This window comes from Mauremys mutica, chromosome 12, assembly GCF_020497125.1.
Source record: "Mauremys mutica isolate MM-2020 ecotype Southern chromosome 12, ASM2049712v1, whole genome shotgun sequence".
In the NCBI taxonomy this organism is placed as follows: Eukaryota; Metazoa; Chordata; order Testudines; family Geoemydidae; genus Mauremys; species Mauremys mutica.
In genome coordinates, this window is record NC_059083.1 from 37,610,402 (window position 1) to 37,619,206 (window position 8,805).

Below are 8,805 nucleotides of genomic sequence, written 5' to 3' on the forward strand. Positions count from 1 at the left end.
GAATATGGATTTGAAACTGTAATGGAACAGATCCCCAGCTGGTGTAAATTGACATAGTTCCATTGGAGAGAGTGGGCCAGATCCCAGCTTGTGTAAATCAGCATAACTCAGCTGAACACATGGAAATGACTGTGGGCTAATACAATGATGGGTGCATGACAGGTAGATAGACTAAACAATACTGATGGTTGAGAATTGAAGGAATCACAAGCTGAGACAAACTCCACAAAGACCAGCACAGTAAATTTGCTATCTCAATTAACTATATTTTGGGGGATTAATATACAGGGGAAATTTAAGAACATAAATGTGAAATTTCAATCTGAACTGTTTTTCACTTTTGGCATCAATGTAATGAAATATCTACTGCTGGTCAGAAATCTTATTCCCCTCTGCAAAATTTTGAATTTTCACTGAAGCCCCAAAATATGACTTTTATTTATGTATTTATTTTTTACTTTTTGCCAGTCAAAAAAGTTCAGCTGAAAAATGCACATTTTAAGATGAAAACCATTTTTTTTAGTTTTCAGTTTTCCAAGAATAATCAATATTTCCAAGAAAATATTTTGAGAAAATTTTTTTTTAGCTGAAAACCCAATTTTCCATAAAACAAACAAACAAACAAACAAACAAACAAACAATATATCAACACATAGCTTAACTCAGGGTAGGTCTACACTTACCGCGCGGGTCGACGCGGAGAGTTCGACTTCTCGGAGTTCGAACTATCGTGTCTAATCTGAGGCACAAAGAATTGAGCTAACTTAGTGTCTTGATCACCTTTCTAGCCACTGTTACCTGGCTGTATTTGTTATCGTAGGCTGGGATGTTAAAAGGAGTCTATGGCCTGGTCTACACTAGGGGGCGGGGGTTCGAACTAAGGTACGCAAGTTCAGCTACGCGAATAGCGTAGCTGAACTCAAACTACCTTAGTTCGAACTACTTACCCATCCTGACGGCGCGGGATTGAAGTCCGTGGCTCCCCCGTCAACTCCGCCACCGCCGTTCGTGGTGGTGGAGTTCCGGAGTCGACGGGAGCGCGTTTGGAGTTCGATATATCGCATCTAGATGAGACGCGATATATCGAACTCCGAGAAGTCGATTGCTACCCGCCAACCCGGGCAGGTAGTATGGACGTAGCCTAAGAGAGTTCATGTGTTACTCCCTTAGACTTCTTTGCAAAACTCAGGCTTAATGTTTCTGAAATTCAAGAGAAGCCCAGGCCTTGGAAGTTAATGAGATAGACACAGGACCAGGATTGCAAGGGGTTTAGGCACCTAAGAATGGAGATACAGACCTATTGGGATTTACAATAGCACCTAAGCACATTAGGCTCCTAACTCCCACTGAATGTCAATAGGACTTAGCCACCTGGCTCACTTAGGAGCTTTGATAGATCCCACTAGGCACCTGTCTCCATCTTTAGGTGCCTAAATGCCTTTGTAATCCTGACCCACAGATAACATAGAACAGGGCTGGAGTTGGGGAACTTTGGAGGAGATTCTAGGGCCTGTGCTATGCAGAGGGTCAAACTATAGGATCATAATGGCTCCTTTCGGCTTTCTCTATGACTCTTTGAACTTTTGCCTCTGGGCCTCTGCTTTTGAGCTGTGCAGAGCTCCGGGGAGTGAGTCCCATAAGCCTGAAAATAGACATGGATAAGTCACCTTCCACAGCATCAGTTCTTTAATATCAGTGAAGCTCAAAGCCAGCTGCACACAGCTCATCTACTGAGGGCAACAGGTCTGAGCCTAGCTCTGTCAGATCAGTCTAAGAGTGAGAGGAGAAATTATTCTTACATGGCTTAGCTTTTGGTTTCTAGATACTCCAGTGATGTTAACAATGGAGTTAGATAGATAATGACCAAAGAATCCTGGCACTGGAGGATCGAATGCATCACAGGTTTGGGAAAAATCCACAATGGCCTGCACAGTAAGTTCATTATTTCAATTAAATATATTTGGGGATTAATATACAGAGCATATATAAGACCCTACATGTAAATTACATTTTGACCTCTGTAAGGCTTTTGCTGTCTATTTAGTCATACATCTAGATCCAGTCAGAAAAAAAAATCAGTGGAAAATTTTGACTTTGCACCAGAAACCTGAAATTAGAAAAATTTTGGAGACTTGGCAGCCAAAAACTATTTTTTTCAGCTGAAAACTGTTGAAAATTAAAAATTTTAATTTGAAAACAAAAGAAAACTGGGGTTTCCAATTTTTTTTAAAAAAAATAGTATCACAGACACTTTCCCTGACCATTTTTGTTTAGTTTAAAATTCTGTTTTTTAAAACAAAAATTCGAACAAAAATTTCTGACTGCCCCTTATTGGAAATGGAGTTGTAAGCAAAAGTGGGAAGCATCAATAATTTTGAATAATACCATGATTTCCAATCCATTTGTGCTATTGCAACTGTGTTTATTTCTGTTTCAAAGGAATAGCGAGTAGAGGATAAAAATTGAGTGACAAGCAAAACTGTTAGCCACAGAATGTGTTTTACACCCACTAGCACCTTTCAACTTAGAGTAGGAGTTGAACTGGCCAGCTAAGCTCTGGCTATCCTGACACAACCCAAGAAGACAAAGGAGGTTAACGGGAAGTGAACCCAGCTCTCCTATTCTAGCAGCAGAGCCTCTGCCCTGCACTGATGCTAGCTAAACACCAATGCTCTTGACAAGGGTACAGAAGACAGACATAGTAAGACACAGACACTCCCCACAGGAGCTCACAGTGCAACTAGACAAGGCCAGGGCCGACGAGAGTCGGGGGAAAGCCGGTACAAGTTACTGGGACCCGGTGGTCCGGAATGGGGCACAGGGGCTGACTATGTTGCATATGTGATTTTAATTTAAGTTTTTTTAAAATGTTTAATTTTTTTATATGTTCTTTAAGAATAAATGTTTTCTTTTCCTATTCCATATTTAATTTGTATACCAGGCAGGGCATTTTTTTCCCCGCAGATCAATACAAATCCCGGGTAAAGACTTTTAGCCAGTCCGCCCTTGCTGGGGGGCCTGAAATTTTTTTTTCACCGGGGCCTGAACCCGCTCAGGGCAGTCCTGGACAAGGCAGGGAAAGGGAGAGAGGAACTATTAGAGATGAGCTGGTGCTCAGTGTGCTGGGTGTGTCTGTGTCGTGTTTCCCTAGAACAATGGAATCAGGCTGTGCTGGTGGTTTAGAAGTGTAGTTTCCTGTCCAAGTGGTGTCATAAGACCATATGACAGGAAGGGACCTGAGTCATCAAGTCCAATCCTCTGCTACCACTGGCAACCCCGTCATATAATCTCCATCAGAAACTGACCCATTCCCATGTTAATCTAGTTGGGTTGTCTGCTCCGAGGGCTGTTCCTGGCCCTCCCTTCGCTGACGGGGACAAACCTTCTCTGCATTTCCAGTCTACATTTACTCATGGCCAGTTTATCGCCATTTGTTCTTATGCCAACATTGTCCTTTAGAATCAACAGCTCTTCTCCCTCGCTGGTGTTTACCTCCCAGATCTATTTACAGAGAGTGATCGTATCCCCTCTCAGCTGGTGTTTTGCTAGGCTACACAAGCCAGACTCACCTAGGTTATGTCTAAACTAAGGGCTAGGGGTGTAATTTCCCGCTTACATACTTGCACTAGCTTGATGAGCGCTAGCGCGAGTACAAATAGCAGTGTATCTGTGGGGCCATGGGCACAGCTACAACCTCCTCTGTGCCCTGCGGGAACATGCTCAGCTGTGCCTTCACAGCCACTGCCCATGCTATGGTGACTACACTGCAATTTATACTCGCACCAGCTCTCATTGAGCTACTGCGAGTGTGTGTATGCAAGCTGGGAATCACGCTCCTAGCTCATAGTGCAGGCAGTGCCTCATTCTCCTCTCCTAAAATAGCTCTCCATTGTCGCAATAGCAGGACCATCATTCCTAAGATTGTTCAATTTGTGTTGTGACTCATTCCATATTTACACTGCTTTTTATTAAGCCACATCTTGGATGGATAGTGAGATGGTGGAAATGGAGCCATCCTTTGACTGTAAGGGTGCTATACCGATTAACAGTGGTGTGATGATAATGCAACTGACTCGTGGTGTGATTGTCAGAGGTGAGGAGGCAGAAGTGCTCTATCCTGACATTGCCCTTGCCCATCCCTCCATAGGCAGCACACGATGTCCTGAGAAGGAAAATGTCCAACCAAACTACCGTGGCCGAATTCCTTCTCCTGAGCTTCTCTGAGGTTCAAGAGTTGCAGATTTTACACTTTGTGGTGTTTCTAGGGATTTTCCTGGCAGCCCTGATGTGGAACCTCCTCATTATTGCAGCTGTGGCCCTGGACCACCATCTTCACACCCCCATGTACTTCTTCTTGATGAATTTGTCCATGATAGACCTCGGGTCCATCTCCGTCACTGTCCCCAAGTCCATGGCCAATTCCCTAATGAACAATATGTCGATTTCTTATTGTGGGTGTGTTGCCCAGGTCTTTTTCTTCATTTTCTTCACTGCAGTTGACATTGGTTTTCTCACCATCATGGCATACGACCGCTACGTCACCATCTGCAAACCACTACACTATGAGTCTCTGATGAACAGGAGAGCTTGTATTGAAATGGCAGCCAGTGCTTGGATCAGTGGTATTTTCTGCTCTGCACTGCACACTGGGAACACATTTGCATTAACCTTCTGTGGAGGCAACATGGTGGATCAATTCTTCTGTGAAATCCCACAGCTACTCAAGCTCACTTGCTCTGACTCATAGCTCAATGAAGTTGGGGTTATTGCCTTTTTTACATTTTTAACTATAAGCGGCTTTGTTTTAATAATTGTGTCATATGTTCAGATCTTCACCACGGTGCTGAGAATCCCCTCTGAGCGGGGCCGGCATAAAGCCATCTCCACCTGCCTTCCTCACCTCATTGTGGTCTCCTTGTTTGTTTGCACTGGGACTTTTGCTTATGTGAAACCACCCTCCATCTGTCTATCAGGTCTGGATCTTGTGGTGGATGTGCTCTATTCCATGGTGCCACCGATTATGAATCCAATCATCTACAGCATGAGGAACAAGGAAATTAGAAGTGCTCTGAGGAAACTGACTAGGTGAACATTATTAACCAGGAATAAAATTTCCAGATTTCTCCCATGACCATGACTTCATTCTGTCCGTCTTTACAGATAGAATTATTGTCTCCACAGGAATGTGATGTGCAATCTCTTTATGTAATGATCAAAACTCAGTTAACTAAAGTTAATGGAGTTACTTTAGGCTTACACCAGTGTAAATTAGATAAGATCTCTCTCTCTCTCTCTCTCTCTCTCTCTGTATCTATTGCAACTAAACAAAACAAAACTTTAGTTAACACTGTAGTTTAGTTAAGGTTGTCTCCCGGAGCTGGCAATAGCTAGTGGTAATCATCTGCTTGCACACTAGCAGCATTGACTGTGTCCGCTGCAGCTGTACTGAATGCTAAAGGCAGATATTGGCACACACACAGGAGGGAAATAGGGGCTGTCAGCCATACCTGTTCTGCCTCTGCCTCTATTTCCCCCCAGTCCCCTGTCACTCACAATCACCCCTTCGCAGTGCCCCACCCTTCCTCTTCACTCCACCTAGCTCCCATTCCTCTCCAACTGATCCACCACCCCATTTATCCCCCACTTTAATCACCCCTCTGTTGCTACCCCCAAAACCCCTTGTTAGGGGAGTTTTTGACAACTAGCAAAATGCCTAGGCCACTGTCAGTAGCTGGAATCCTGATTAACTCGCTCATTGCTAAAGGCATCTCAGGGGTTGAGCGACCACAAGACGTGAGCGTGAGCCTGTATCCTTCCTGGTAAGCTCTCTTTTGAAATTGCTGAAGTTTGTGTCTTAGAAAAACAGAAAGTCTGGCTGTAGTTTTGACTGCTGTTATGTGGAAATTCAGGTGCAAGGCTAACAGCTCAAAATTGATTGCTAATGATTTTTGGTGACGTTTTTTAACATCTGCTTCTTACTTAATGGTTGGTTTTGATTGGTAAGCTATGTAACACTTGGAAGGATAAGAAGGGGACAAGATCTGGGTTAAGTGAACTCTGCTGTGAACCCATCTCGAGTTCCCCAGCAGTAGACGGAAGGCTGTCCACTGGAAATCTCTCACTGGACACTCGAGGACCACTCCAGACCTTGGGATAACTACAGTTTGGGGTGCTCCAACGTAACCTGTTGCTTGTGTGTGTACGTGCTGGAGACTAAATAACGTAAAAGCTTTAAGTGAAAGCACTCTTGTTTGTACTGTTTATATCAACCACTTATCAGATGGGTGTGCTGTGTCCCCATTGATTTATTTCCTGACACCGCCTCATAAGGAGTAAAGTTACTGAGAACTTTGGGTTCAGAAAGCCGTTGGGTAACACCCTCTCCCGTTGTTCCCCCCCATCCTCTCTACCCAGCAGGAATGTGCATGTGTAACCTATTTTCATTCCAAAAATAGTTTCAGCACCTTCCAAATTTTCTGCTCTGCTCGGGTGACGTTTCCAAAAATTAAAAACCCTTGGACAGAGGCAGATGCCACCTTCTTTTAGTTTCCGATTTTGGCCCACTATTAGAGTCAAACTCAATGCCTGCGTGGGGCTCAGGTTTGATGGGCAGGCCATTCCTCCTTCAGAAGCTTAGGTCTTGTGATCCAGAGGTAGTGTTCAACCAGCTCATGCTCTCTCCATGCACATGCACTCTGTAATCTGTTTAGCGCCACACCAACTACTTCAAAGACTGATGTGCCTAACTGGAGAGCTACACACTATGGCTAATAGCACTGTAACTTGACTTCCCCAAAAGGGCTGGTATCTGGCCTGCACCCTGGTGCAGTAACCATCAAGCACAGGAGAACCTGCTTCTGTGAGGATCTGAGCCCCGGTTTGATCTATCTGTGTGTGAAAAAAAATCAGCACCAAAATACCCTAACTTTAAGAAAAGTTAGAAGTAACTCCATTGCAGTCAATGGGACTGACACAACCCACACTTAGTCCGGAGTAATTCAATGTGGCTGACTCCCCTCTGACCCCAGGGTAACTCAGTGGAGTTATGATGCAGTACAGCTGGTCTAAGGAAGAGGAGATTCAGGCTTTTTGACTCCAGCCCCCTCCGTGTCCTCCATTCACTGAACCCCTCTTACCCTCATCCCTGAGTATCTCCCTCCCTCTCTCTCACACAGCCCGGACCCCACAAACAAACACCCACAGCCCCTAATCCCCTCATTCCCCACTCATAACCTTCCACCCCACAGACTTCCAGCCCTTGTCTGTTGAGATTTCCCCCTCCCACCGGCCAGAGCCAATTTCCCCACCCAGAGTTTGTGACTCAGCTTCCTCAGAGATCCCTACTTAACCCCTCTGCCCATCAGTCCTCTCCTCTGCTCAGCCCCATTCCCCTGACGTGGCCCCAGTCCCAGGGAACAGCCCCTCCCACCTGCTTCCTTCCACCTCCCTCCAAACACCAGCCCATTCTCTCTCCATCTCCCCATTGGCAAACCCAGGCCACCACTTTCTTCCTTCCCCACTTCCTCTACAGCAGCTGGTGCTGGTCCGTCCAGGAGTCACTTCTCTGAGTAGGGCTGTTCCCAGGAGAATGTGGAAAGAGGCACTTTTAGTCCCATAAAGCTCTGCTGACTCTCAGGGCTGGATTCATACACTTCAGGGCCATGCATGGGGCTCTGCCCCCTTGACCCTGTACCCCACATGGAGTGGCAGTGGTGGGGGACCCTCAAAGAGAGGCTGAGACAGTGGCATGGGACCCCCTGCTCCCTCCCAGGAGATCATTAGGTCAGCCAGGGTCTGCAGCATTTGGGTTTGCTGCTCGAGACAGGGCCGGCTGTGGGGCTTTTGCTGCCCCAAGTGGCAAAAAAAAAATACAAAAATCTGTGATCGCAATCGGCAGCAGCTCCACCATGTCGCTTTCTTCTTCGGCGGCAATTTGGTGGCTGTCCTTGCCTCTGAGAGGGACTGAGGGACCCGCTGCCGAATTGCTGCCGAAGAGCCCAACATGCTGCCCCTTCCCCTTGGCCGCCCCAAGCACCTGCTTCTTCAGTTGGGGCCTGGAGCCGTCCCTGGCCTGAGAAGACCCATTGTGTCCTGGGGCATCTCCCTCTCCTTTTCCTGCTGGAATTCCTGGGCCATTCTCCTGTTCACTCCGCCTTTCTCCATGCCATCTGCCATGTCAGCACTCCAGGCCCTCTGTTTGTGGTCCACTGCAGCACTGGCTTGCAGGATCTCACTGAACATGTCCTCCCTTGTCCTCTTCTTTGAAATAGGTAATAAGGTAATAATTGGAGATATACCAATCTCCTAGAACTGGAAGGGACCTTGAAAGGTCATCGAGTCCAGCCCCCTGCCTTCACTAGCAGGACTAATTTTTGTCCCAGATCCCTAAGTAGCCTCCTCAAGGATTGAACTCACAACCCTGGGTTTAGCAGGCCAATGCTCAAACCACTGAGCTATCCCTCCCCCTAAACAGGGGTCAGGCCTTCTGTGAGTGGAGAGGGGGCACACCTCAAAGGCCACCATGCTAGAAGCTGCTGATAAAAGAGACAGATGTATCATTTACAGTCACGATGGAAAGGGAAAGGTAAGTTTCAAAACTACCTTCCCTTATTCCCATTGACACTTTTAAAACGATCTGCTTCGTGACACTGGCAGCTTTGGAGCACCTTGGTACCATACCGCTCTCCAGCTCCAGCCATGAGGAGGAGTATGGCCTACCGGGGTGGTGTGAGGGAGGATTTTCCATTGCCTGAAGCTATAATATTTCAGGCCCCATTCCAGGGATATGATTCTAGGGCAACGGCA

The 8,805-nt window shown here is 46.2% G+C and overlaps 1 pseudogene; it reads left to right on the forward strand.

Moving 5' to 3' along the window:
* The first annotated feature begins 4,174 nt into the window (after window positions 1-4,174).
* LOC123346749 lies at window positions 4,175-5,089 on the forward strand (annotated as a pseudogene).
* The last annotated feature ends 3,716 nt before the right edge of the window (window positions 5,090-8,805 follow it).